The sequence below is a fragment of the Oncorhynchus masou genome, chromosome 24, assembly GCF_036934945.1.
Source record: "Oncorhynchus masou masou isolate Uvic2021 chromosome 24, UVic_Omas_1.1, whole genome shotgun sequence".
NCBI classification, from domain to species: domain Eukaryota; kingdom Metazoa; phylum Chordata; class Actinopteri; order Salmoniformes; family Salmonidae; genus Oncorhynchus; species Oncorhynchus masou.
The window spans coordinates 34,855,173-34,869,142 of NC_088235.1; the positions used below are offsets into that span (position 1 = coordinate 34,855,173).

The 13,970-nt window shown below is 42.4% G+C and overlaps 1 protein-coding gene across 6 annotated transcripts in view; it reads left to right on the forward strand.

Moving 5' to 3' along the window:
- Positions 1-13,970, forward strand: part of LOC135512079 (RNA binding protein fox-1 homolog 3-like) — a 798,827-nt gene that overhangs the window by 559,420 nt on the left and 225,437 nt on the right. The window lies entirely within an intron of this gene.

A 13,970-nucleotide genomic window follows, 5' to 3' on the forward strand; every position in this document is an offset into this window, starting at 1 on the left:
AAGGCAAGCCGAAGTTCTACACCCCTTCATCATTCATTGGTCAATTCATTGATAGAAGATCTCCTCTACAAAAATGTCAAAATTAATGACAGATTTCTTAAATTATCTTAGATTCATTCTGACTACTTTGAGGAAGTGTATACTGGCTACGGCGTCTCAAGATGGACAAACAGTATTATTGACGCGTTTCTCTTTTTTCAAACCGAAGGTCTTATAGTTAAGGGAGTATGCAAATCAAATTGTATTTGTCACATACACATGGTTAGCAGATGTTAATGCGAGTGTAGCGAAATGGAAAAACATGCGAGAATACTCAGCCGAATACTCAGGATTCCACACCCTAATAGGGATCCATTTTTTAAATCATATCACAATCACTTTTACCATTTGAATGTAGACCCGAATTAATACAATACTTTTTCTAACATATATTTTATTAAAATATGCAAACGAGGCAATACCTCACTAAATGCGTATTTGCATACCATGCAAATTCATTTTTCTGGACACTGGATGAAGTCAGCCTAAATACACTATATTAACCAAAAGTATGTGGACACCTGCTCGTCGAACATCTCATTCCAAAATCATGGACATTAAAATGGAGTTGGTCACCTTTTGCTGCTATAACAGCCTCCACTCTTCTGGGAAGGCTTTCCACTAGATGTTGGAACATTGCTGCGGGGACTTGCTTCCATTCAGCCACAAGAGCATTAGTGAGGTCGGAACTGATGTTGGGTGGTTAGGCCTGTCTCGCAGTCGGCGTTCCAAATCATCCAAAAGGTGTTTAATGGGGTTGAGCTCAGGGCTCTGTGCAGGCCAGTCAAGTTCTTCCAAACCGATCCTGACAAGCCAACTCTGAATGGACCTCGCTTTGTGCATGGGGGGCATTAAGATGTCCCTTCACTGGAACTGAAGGGGTAGCCCGAACCATGAAAAACAGACCCAGACCATTATTCATCCTCCACCAAACTTTACAGTTTGCACTATGCATTGGGGCAGTTAGCATTTTCCTGGCATCCGCCAAATCTAGATTTATCCGTCGGACTGCCAGTTTCCAATGCTCCAGAGTCCAATTGCGGCAAGATTTACACCACTCCAGCCAACGATTGGCATTGTGCATGGTGATCTTAGGCTTGTGTGAGGCTGCTCGGCCATGGAAACCCATTTAATGAAGCTCCTGATGAACAGTTATTGTGCTGACGTTGCTTCCAGGGGCAGTTTGGAACTCTGTAATGAGTGTTACAACCTAGGAGAGATGATTTTTACGCACTTCAGCACTCAGTGGTCCCGTTGTGTGACCTACCACTTTGAGCCTGAGCCATTGTTGCTTCAGAAGTTTCCACTTCACAATAACAGCACTTACATTTGACCGGGGCAGCTCTAGGAGGGCAGAAATTTGATAAACTGACTTGTTGGAAAGGTGTCATCCTATGACGGTGCCACGTTGAAAGTCACTGAGCTCTTCAGTAAGGCCATTCCAATGCCAATGTAAGGCCATTCTTCTGTAAGGCAATTCTACTGCTAATCTCTATGGAGATTGCATGGCTGTGTGCTCAATTTTATACACCTATCAGCAATGTGTGTGGCTGAAATAGCCGAATACACTAATTTGAGGTGTGTCCACATGTCCACTTGTGTATATATATAGTGTATGTGTGTTTCATTTTGTTAAGACACTCCTGGAACGGGCTTCTCCAGAGCAAATTGTGGATAAATATTTTTCTCATCTTTCAATCTGTAAAATACTATAGACATTTTTGGCACATTTTTCCCATTTTTTAAAATCCAGGATAAAACATTTACAACATATTAACATTTCCTCTGGGCAAGTCTGGATAATATATTCAAGGATAACCACATGCAATTTGGTAAATGCAGATGCTTCTGAAGCTGATAAAATTGTGTTGGCATGTGGGAAGAGTCTGACTTTCGGGAAATGGCAGTTAGAATTAGAGTACAAAACGACAAAGGCCTATTTCGACCCCATCACCGTCTCTTCACAGTATGTTACTAAATGTAGTCCCGTTTGCAATATTCTCTCTGAAATGGGCTTTGAAACTATGTGTAATTCAATGTGTTGATCTTTAAAATGATTGATGTATGTCCATGAATGTGGTTAAAATTTAATTTTTTGGGTCTAAAAAACGAATATTAATAGACCAAAATACCAACAAATTGGCAGATGCTAAAAAAGAAATTCAGCCTGTGGTGCCTGTCCTTAAGTTTCCTCTAAAGGTTTGAGTAATGACAGCACATTGGGGTCTATAGTGCAGTGTGTAATAGCAATTATTGAAGTTGTATTAATATAATTGTTTGATATAGTGATGCTGTAAATCCAAATGAAAGGGAATTTGTTTGCTGAATATTGAAGAAGAGGAATTGTTTAAAAATCTCAAATTGGGAAAACTAAATTCAACTGAAAGTTGCTGATAATAATGTACATGATGATTGTTTATGAAGTAATATAAGAAACGTTACATTTCGATTGATTGCACCATCCTTTAAAGGCTACATCACATTTTCAGATCAGCTATAGACAGTTATGAGTCTACTTAGAGGGTTTTGATTGAGGCTAGTTTGGTGATATGCTAATTTGCTCTCATGATTTTTTCTGATGTAAGTTGGTTTGACTTTTATACTTTTATTCAATCCAATATATTTCCTCAGAGTTCTGAATATTTAATTGTGAATATTTATATAGCAGCTGATATCATCAAAAATGTTACAAGCTTGGTCCATAATTTATTGATAGAGACATTTGATGGCGCACACTCACACACAAACACATACAGACACACACAGACTCTGACATACACTCTGACAGACTCAGGCACACACACATGCGCCAACACACACGTTAAATGATTCAGTGCATGCTACAGCTGTCAAAGCCCAGGGTTGGAGAGACGGGGTAGAAATGAAATAGATGTCAAACTGAACAGCTGTCCTTGGCATAGCTCATGTTTTAATATTGCAAGGTGTTTGTATAGTGGAGGAATATGACACTGGGCCCAACTCTGCTGGGGCAGTATTCATACTATAACATGTTTGTTTGTTTGTGTGTGTGTGTGTGTGTGTGTGTGTGTGTGTGTGTGTGTGTGTGTGTGTGTGTGTGTGTGTGTGTGTGTGTGTGTGTGTGTGTGTGTGTGTGTGTGTGTGTGTGTGTGTGTGTGTGTGCGTGTTCTTGTGCGGGCATGTGCACGTTTGCACGTCTGCAAATGTATTGTTCATACACCAAGAAGACGTGTAAGAGGACATATTACCTGTAAAATAACCCTGAAGACTTGCCTTGATTGACCATTCTTCCTACAATAGGGAATATAGTCAATGATTAATCAGAGGCAGTTGTTCGGAACCAATGACTAGTCTCTTCGTTCAGAGGACTAAGTAATTAATAAGTTAATTGAGGTAATTGAAAAACGACTGGAGAATCCTCTCCTCCACTACTGCAGAGAGAGAAAGAGAGAGGGGGAGGGAGAGAGATATGGGGTGTGCGGGGAGAGAGAGAGAGAGAGAGAGAGAGAGAGAGAGAGAGAGAGAGAGAGAGAGAGAGAGAGAGAGAGAGAGAGAGAGAGAGAGAGAGAGAGAGAGAGAGAGAGAGAGAGAGAGAGAGAGAGAGAGCAACAGCCCTGCACTGGCTAGTCTATTTACTTTATTATACACACAGAACAGATGACAGAGGAAAATGCACTACAAGCTAATGAGTAGGGGTGTGTGTGTGTGTATGCATTTGTGTGTGTGGCTGTTGTCAACTACCTTTGCTGTGAAAGCCTGTTTGGTTCCTGACAGTCAAAATCATATTTGGTTTACATAGCTAGGTAGCTAGTTTAAGGGTGACTGCAGCAAATATAATTACAGGTGCTCCCTTTTCATCTTAGCCAAAGATACTTATAGGTTTCCCCGTTCCTCTGTGTCTGGGGTTAGCTAGTTACCAGTTAGCTAGTCTTCAACCAGCATGGAACAAAAGGGGGGAAGGGTCGTTCAAAACCTGGAGTCTGGAACCAAAATCGTTTCGTTTCATAAAATGCTTTATTTCCGACCTGCAAAATAAAGTTCTGAAACCCCCCTCCTTTCTGTTTTTTTCTAAACCTCTGAAATCCAATGTTTGTTTTTACATTAGCTCGACATTAAATTACTTCACCAATCAGTGCAGAAAGAACGGCTTGCTATGGAGCGGGCAAGCCATAGTAGCTTAGGCAGCTGATAGTGTGCTAGATGAGTGCAGATAGTGCTGCCTAGGCTAAAGCTATAGTTGTTTTCATGCGCGATGGACAGACAAGTGTAGGGCATGAGATACGACTGACATTTTGCTGGTGGGGAGAGTGCAAAAGGGGTTGGAGGAGACCTGGCATCTTGTTATGACATGCATTATCTGAATTAGGCCCACATAATTATACCTACGAAGGAGCAGCTTCTATGGGGGAACTTTAGAACGTCTTTGAACTTTGGCTTAACGTTGGGCCAGAGCTAGCTAGGTAGCTACCTAACTAGTGTGTGTGTGCAAAGCGGCACCGGAATTAAAAACACTTCTTACCTTTTTGTAGTTAATAAATACAAAGTGAAACATGATACCATAACTAGCATGAGAAAGTTAATACATTATTCTCTAATTAAAAGATCTCTATCTTCTGAATCACGCTTGTAACGTCAATAGGCTACAATAGCCTAAGCTGAAGATGAGGAGGGGGAGGGGCAGGTTGCGTGCACACACAATGGCAAAGAGTGACAGTTTTTGAGTGACAGAGTGGGGACTTTGGATAGGTGTCTTGTTGTTTTTTGTGAGACTGGAAAAAAATGCCCGGAACGTAAAATAACATTATTAACTGCTTCCATGCTTTTAAAATAATGGTTCTGTTTCCGGAACAGTATTGATTATGTTATTTTGATTCTGATTCTGTTTTGTTCTTTTCTGTTTTTTGGTTCTGTTCCCTGTACTGGATTCAACCCCTGCTCAAAATGTTCTCAGTTGTCATTTCAACACATGAAAAGACATGTCAAACAGAACATAGATAATCATTCTTGACATCATTGATAGTTATGGTTTATGAATATTGTCTGGCAGTCAATGTTTTGTCTATATTGACACATTTAAAATGACCGAACAGTTGGACAAACTAATCATTTGTGAAACCATGATGTGATGTATGACAGGATTTGGATGTTGCATGACATTTTTATGTTGTTTGAGTTGTTTTAAGCAAATTAGCTTGAGATGATTTCACTGCAACACTGCGTCCATGTTGCTTGACATTTAAAGGAACTGGATCAGGATGAATCTTTAATATGTAGTATAAATTATTTTAAGACTACAGTGCCATATTTCCGGCGCCAGATTTACTGGTTAATAATGATATGTTTACATGACTTATATTGTTTTATTTTATTTTATTGTTTTACAATTCAGAATAAAACAAACTGTTCTAAGACAATCAGATGCTTCTCTGTCGATTAGTTGGGTCTTTGGCGCCATACGGCGGTCGGCTGCATCATTACCCATTTTGTCAGGTCCTTAGAAAAACAGCTCCCCAAATCAACTATTTCGCAACACAGACATCCCCGACATTATTCAAAATATAGCCTTCTTGCTAGATTGATTGATGAATACAGCCACAGCAAAACAGTTCAAAATGTCTTTCAGCTCAAGTGGATTTATGAAACAGAAGTAGAAGGATATTAAAGACCCCCTAGTTCGACTTAATTCCTGTCCTTTGGGATAAATGATCGTTTAGGATCCACCTCTGAAGAATGACACAGGATGGATGCCAATACATATTCACAAAATGGGGGGTGGGAACATTGTGGGTGATTCCCACATGGATTGATGCCCTTAGACGAACCATCAAACAGGCAAGGCATCAAAACAGGACTACGATTGAATGACACTACACTGGCTCTGACGCTCATCGGATGTGGCAGGGCTTGAAAACTCTTACGGACTACAAAGGAAAACCCAGGCGCAAGCTGCCCAGTGACGCGAGCCTACCAGACAAACTAAATGCCTTTTATGCTTGCTTTGAGGCAAGCAACACTGAAGCATGCATGAGAGCACCAGCTGTTCCAGACAACTGTGTGATCACGCTCTCCATAGCCGATGTGAACAAGATCTTTAAACAGGTCAACATTCACAAAGTCAATGGGCCAGACTGGTCACTAGGACGTGTACTCAAAGCATAAGAGGACAAAATGGCAAGTGTCTTAACTGACATTTTCAACCTCTCCCTGACAGAGTCTGTAATACCTACATGTTTCAAACAGACACACATAGTCCCTGTGCCAAAGAGAACCTGCATAAATGATTACCGCCCCGTAGCACTCAAGTTGGTAGCCATGAAGTGCTTTGAAAGGCTGGTCACATCAACACCATCATGCCGGAAACCCTAGACCCACTCCAATTCGCATACCTCCCCAACAGATCCACAGATTATGCAATCTCTGGACAAAAGGAACACCTATGTGAGAATGCTGTTCATTAACTACAGCTCAGCGTTCAACACCATAGTGCCCTCAAAGCTCATCACTAAGCTAAGGATCCCGGGACTAAACACCTCCCTCTGTAACTGACTAGAAAGGTTTGGACTCTAGACACGTTTTTTCTCCGTTCTATTTGGTAGACTCATGCCATGGTTCTCACAGGTAGGGGAAGTGCTACAATGACTTAGCTCACGATGCAAACTGCAAATTATGTCACAACACCCTGAGGGCATCAGACACAAAACTAAACACCAATACTTGATGTAACAACAGCTCAAAATAGATTAACAAGTGTATGACATTGTCTATTGCGGGCACCTTTTCATTATAGGATAGACACTTGTGATTTCTAGCTGCACCAATCAAATCCTTTATTGTAGGGAGAGCGGGGTTACAAAATGCAATCATCACACACACAATTTTACCATTTGTAAAAAATATATATATATATATATATATATATATGGATCTTTTTTATACAGACTAGATTAGAAAGAGGTGAAACTTGACAAATTATCCAAAGGATTATAATAAAATTAGTCCATGGCTCAGGTGTCGGCTACGGTGAAAGCTGTAGCCAGAGACGGAAGAGGAAGCTAGGAAGCTCTTTTTTTTCTGGATCAATGCAAGTCAATGAACAAAGTAGACCAGACCCAGATGTTTTTGCATTGGTGTCTATCAGAGACCCACCCTGTTAAGTAGACCGGAACTGACTATTTATTTTCAATGGTATACGGCCTGAGTAACTATCTTCATTTATCCAACATCTTTGCTATAGCCAAAGATGATCTATTATGTTGCTCAGTTCGGTCGCGACTCATGAACTTCGCAGGTGTTTCTAATTCATAAATAATACCGTGCTGGTGGGTGGTACCATTCAAATATAACCCAGGCCTGAAATGAAATGTAAGCAAAAAACGATGTGCACATCATTTCATAGGAAAATACACGTCATTGGCACGAATTTGCACAAAGTGGGCAGTTCAGGTTTGTCACTTCAAGGCCAAATATATCATACTTTGACTAAAACGATGACTTATTTACTTAAATAGTTGTGCAATGTCATGGGTAAGCTTTGGCTGTCATCTTTCTTTTGAAAAGTGGATTTCTACTGGTGTAGATGCCTCACCAGTCTCAACGTCAACAGTGAATGCTGGATGCTCGTCTGTCCAGTGTCTGTGTTCTTTGCAACTCTGCCTAGAAGGCCAGGATCCCGGAGTCGCCACTGTTGACGTTGAGACTGGTGTTTTGCAGGTACTATTTAATGAAGCTGCCAGTTGAGGACTTATAAGGCATCTGTTTCTCAAACTAGACACCCTAATGTACTTGTCCTCTTGTCGTTCTGCTCCCAGATAAGGCATTTAACGCACTGATCCTAGGCCGTCATTGTAAATAAGAATTTGTTCTTGTCTTGTTAAATAAATATAACTATTTTAAAAAGTAGTAGAGGAAAGAACTAGGGGATATTCAGGGACGTGAGAGGATGAGTTTTACTCCTGTTAAAGGCACACTATTTAGAAAATGGTTCTTTATGCACTGTTGTTCTAATAATAGTTTTTATTTAGTGTAGTATAAGCTTCTGTTTTAAGCATCCTAAATAATGCCATAGATTCAGTTTTTGAAAAATAGTAAAGTTGAAGGCAAAGAAGAGAAGCATGATGTAAGATGCAAACCTGATATTCCAACTGATTATAGGCTACTAAAGCCAAAAGCTACACCACAGTGTTATCCTGATAATATTGGAGAAAAAATGTTGATCTGATAATCACACACTTCTATTTATTGCTGGCCAGCTGATGTTACTAATATTCATTGTGAACAGATAATGAAGCTCCGAGTAATTCACCGTTTTTCAGCACAATTTGGTGAAAGCGGAGAAGCCTTCAGAATGCCTTGATTTCCCATCGCTAGTTCCACATAGAACCATCACCCTTCCCAAAGACTCCTTGAGGAAGCCTAATTTCTTAGTGAGTCACCAAGGACACCCTTCTGCCACATGTAGAATGCATGGGAGAATTGGCAGTGCTAAAGCCACTAGTGTATAGTAGATTTACAATAATCTATTCTAATTCTGTGGTAAACCAAATACGAACAGCAGTGGTGAAATGTGACAACAGGATCTAGGCCTTCAGAGAGACAGTAAAATGATCAAGCCTGCTACAGTATTACTTCCCATTGCAAATATAATGCAAATACACTAATGGGTGAGTTCAAATACACTAACCGGTGAGTTTTAACAATATTTCACACTCGTTACTTTTAGAGATAGCTACAGCAAGTGAGCTGAAAAAAAACCTGTGCCACTCACCATATTATCATTTGAAAACTATGTTTGAAAGTTAATCTTGAAAAGGGTGATGCTAACACTAATACAACACAAGCGAGTTACTAGGCATGGGAAAACTACTGCTCGCTTTTGCCACTAGTTATTTGCCCTTGGGATCTCAGCTCTTGCGCTCTCATTTTTTTAAACGTTCCCACCCATTGCATGTTAACCTGTGATTGGTTCATTCCACTGTCTCTCCAAAATGCAGCTCTAATACATTTGAATGGCAGAGGCCTTCTGTCCTGCTTCTGGAGTCCTAGCCAATGCCAGGATGATTTAGCCAGAGACAACCAAAGAAAAATCCTGATTGGATATTTTTTTCTCTTCAGTATAGTACTGCTTTTACATCATATCGGAAACTCGTTATTATTAGTTATTTACGTCTAATTTTCAATTGGTTGATTCTGATACTTCCCAAGTATGCAACTCGGTACCTTTCTACCACCAGTAAGCAAGTAAAACATTTCAAAGTTTCAAAGCTTCCAACAGGAATTAAACCTTCTCTTTTCAACACAAACTGAAGATATATATTCAGAAGATCATTCAAATTGTTTAATAGATTAAATAGAAATATATATATAGAGAGATCCTTAAGCCTTCTCTGAAAGAAGGCCAAGAAAGCCTTCACAGTTCCCCACTGACAGACAGTAGCTATCGATAGCTGTTAATCTCAGATAAAGTATCTGTAATATATAGATGTACTGTACTACTGTGTGGGTGTATGCTCTCCCCACTCCTGTCTCCATCCCCCCACCTCCCTACCCTACCCAACTCTCACCTCTCTCCCTCCCCCCAGCTCTCTCTCTACTCTACCCTCACCTCTCTCTCTCTACCCTACCCTCTACTCTCTCCCTCCCCCCACCTCCCTACCCTACTCTCACCTCTCTCCCTACTCTACCCTCACCTCTCTCCAACCCACCCTCGCCTCTCTCCCTCCCCCCACCTCCCTACCCTACCCTACTCTCACCTCTCTCCCCCCCCAGCTCTCTCCCTACTCTACCCTCACCTCTCTCCCTACTCTACCCTCACCTCTCTCTCTACCCTACCCTCTCCTCTCCCCCCCACCTCCCTACCCTACCCTACTCTCACCTCTCTCCATACTTTACCCTCACCTCTCTCTCTACCCTACCCTCACCTCTCTCCTTCCCCCCCAGCTCTCTCCCTACCCTACTCTCATCTCTATCCCCCACCTCCCTACCGTACCCTCACCTCGCTCCCTCCCCCTCACCTCTCTCCCTCCACCATCTCTCTCCCTCCCCCTCACCTCTCCCGACCTTTTTCCTTGCCCTCACCTCTCTCCCTCCCCCGACCTCTCTCTCTCCCCCAACCTCTCCCCCTCCCCTTCATTTCTCCCTCACCTCTCTCTTTCTTTCTCTCCTTCTTTCTCTCTCAATCTCTCTCTCCCCCATTTTCTGTCTCTCTATCCTTCATTTAAAAACATCAGTGGCAGTATTATTATCAGGGAGGCATGATGGAGGAGGACTCTGCCAATATAGCCTCCCAGATGTCTTCACTTGCAGCTGGCCAACACTAGCAAACCTGTAATTAAGACACAACACAGGCTGGCTGGCTGGCTGGCTGGATGACACACACAGGCACACATGCATACATGCGCACACACATACATTAAGTAACAAACACACATATGCAACACATAAGGTGAATGAATCCAACCACTCACTCTGCAGTTTGGCTAGTGTACTCAGGTGAGCTAATAGGCTGAGAGGCTGCATTACTCTGAGAATATAACTGATAGAGGGTGGTGATGGTTGACAGACTGAGGCACTACTTTTTACCAGGACCCATATGACTCTGGTCAAAAGTGGTGAACTATATAAGGAATATGGTACCATTTGGGACACAGCCTGAGAGCTGGTTGGTCTAGAGGAGCTGAGAGGATTTGAAAGACTGGTCAGCCTTCATGTGGAGCTGGGCCTGAGCTGAGAGAGGCTGAGAGAAGGAGGCTGGCACAGTGTTAGACTGGGAAGAGACTCTCTAGGACAGAGGGTTGGCTTTTGTCTCTCTCTCTCCTAGGCTCTCTCTCTCTCTCCTAGGCTCTCTCTCTCGCTCTCGCTCTCTCCCCCTCTCTCTCTCTCTCTCTCTCTCTCTCTCTCTCTCTCTCTCTCTCCTAGGCTCTATCTAACACAACCATGTGCAACTGCCACTCTAAACACTCACTCTGTATTGGCCAATAGAAAGTATGGGGGGAGAATACCCACTGTCTGTTTCACACTCTACCTTACATCAGGGAGGCGTTTCAGGGTTCCAGGGCTGCATGGGCAGCTTCGTAGTGTTTGAGGGTGTGCTTTCTGAGGTCAGCACACAGACCTACAGGATGATGACATTAGAAACAAGGTGGGCAATGGAATATAAAATAAATTAGAGTAGGAGAAATAGAGACAAATATAATATATTATATTATATATATATATAATATATAATAATATATTTTAAAATATTTTTCATGAGAAAATGCCAAATAATACAAAAGAGAGATATGTTTAGAAAGAAAGAAAAAAACAGATCATAAAAAGCCATTTTGACCCACTTTGAGGGTCACATCACATTAATAATCAGAGAGCATCCTGACCAGTTGCATCACTGCCTGATATGGCAATTGCTCAGCATCCGACCGTAAGGCTCTGCAGAGGGTAGTGCGTACGGCCCAGTACATCACTGGGGCTAAGCTTCCTGCCAACCCCTCATCTTAAATAAGCATGCCCCTATAAAAAAATGTAGAACTAAGAACAGATATAGCCATTGGTTCACTCCAGACCTGACTGCCCTTGACCAGCACAAAAACATCCTGTGGCGGACTGCAATAGCATCGAATAGTCCCCGCGATATGCAACTTTTCAAGGAAGTCAGGAACCAATACACACAGTCAGTCAGGAAAGGAAAGGCCAACTTTTCAAACAGAAATTTGCATCCTGTAGCTCAAACTTCAAAAATATTTGGGACACTGTAAAGTCCATGGAGAACACGAGCACCTTCTCCCAGCTGCCCACTGCACTGAGGCTAGGCGACACAGTCACCAACAATAAATCCATGATAATCGGATATTTCAAAAAGCATCTCTCCACGGCTGGCCATGCCTTCCCCATGGCTACCCCAACCCCGGCCAACAGCTCTGCACTCCCCGCAGCTACTTGCCCGATCCTCCCCAGCTTCTCCTTCTCACAAATCCAGATAGCAGATGTTCTGAAAGAGCTGCAAAACCTGGACCCGTACAAATCAGCTTGGCTAGACAATCTGGACCCTCTCTTTCTAAAACTATCCGCCGCCATTGTTGCAACCCCTATTACCAGCCTGTTCAACCTCTCTTTCGTATCGTCCGAAATCCTTAAAGATTGGAAAGCTGCCGCGGTCATCCCCCTCTTCAACGGGGGTGACACTCTAGACCCAAACTGTTACAGAAATATATCCATCCTGCCCTGCCTTTCTAAAGTCTTTCAAAGCCAAATTTATAAACAGATCACTGACCATTTCTAATACCACCGCACGTTCTCCGCTGTGCAATCCGGTTTCCAAGCGGGTCACGTGTGCACCTCAGCCACGCTCAAGGTACTAAACGATATCATAACCGCCATTGATAAAAGACAGTACTGTGCAGTCGTCTTCATCGACCTGGCCAAGGCTTTCGACTCTGAAAATCACCGTATTCTTATCGGCAGACTCAATAGCCTTGGTTTCTCAAATGACTGACTCGCCTGGTTCTCCAACTACTTGGCAGATAGAGTTCAGTGTGTAAAATTGGAGGGCCTGTTGTCCGGACCTCTGGCAGTCTCTATGGGGGTACCACAGGGTTCAATTCTCGGGCCGACTCTTTTCTCTGAATATATCAATGATGTCTCTCTTGCTGCGGGTGATTCCCTGATCCACCTCTATGCAGACGACACCATTCTGTATACTTCTGTCCCTTCTTTGGACACTGTTAACTAACCTCCAAATGAGCTTCAATGCAATTCAACACTCCTTCTGTTGGCCTCCAACTGCTCTTAAACGCTAGCAAAACCAAATGCATGCTTTTCAACCGTTTGCTGCCTGCACCCACCTGCCCGACTAGCATCACCACCCACGGTTCTGACCTAGAATACGTGGACAACTAAAAATACCTAGGTGTCTGGCTAGACTGTAAATTCTCCTTCCAGACTCATATCAAACATCTCCAATCCAAAATCAAATCTAGAATCGTCTTCCTATTTCACAACAAAGCCTCCTTCACTCACGCCGCCAAACTTACCCTAGTAAAACTGACTATCCAACCGATCCTCGGCTTCGGCGATACTCTACCAATACTCTACTCTGCAAAATGGATGCAGTCTATCACAGTGCCATCCGTTTTGTTACCAAAGCTCTTTATACCACCCACCACTGCGACCAGTATGCTCTAGTTGGCTGGCCCTTGCTACATATTCATCGCCAGACCCACTGGCTCCAGGTCAACTATAAGTCTATGCTAGGTAAAGCTCCGCCTTATCTCAGCTCACTGTTCACAATAACAACACCCAGCCATAGCACGCGCTCCAGCACGTATATCTCACTGGTCATCCCCAAAGCCAACACCTACTTTGGCTGCCTTTTCTTCCAGTTCTCTGCTGCCAGTGACTGGAACGAATTGCAAAAATTGCTGAAGCTGGAGAGTTACATTTCCCTTACTAACTTTAAACATCGGCTATCTGACCAGCTAACCGATCGCTGCAGCTGTACATGGTCCATCTGTAAATAGCCCACCCAATCTAACTACCTCATCCCCATATTGTTTTTATTTACTTTGCTGCTCTTTTGCACACCAGTATCACTACTTACTCACCATCATCGGCTCTTCATCATCTGCTCATTTATCACTCCAGTGTTAATCTGCTATATTGTAATTACTTTGCTACTATGGCCTATGTATTGCCTTACCACCTCATGCCATTTGCACACACTGTATATAGTGTTATTTACTGTACACTTGTTTATTCCATGTGTAACTCTGTGTATCTCCGTGTTGTTGTTTCTGTCACACTCCTTTGCTTTATCTTGGCCAGGTCGCAGTTGTAAATGAGAACTTGTTCTCAAATGGCCTACCTGGTTAAATAAAGGTGAAATAGAAAAATAAATACAAAATAAAACTCACTGTTTTTATCTATGCATTGTCACTTTACCCCTACCTACATGTACACAT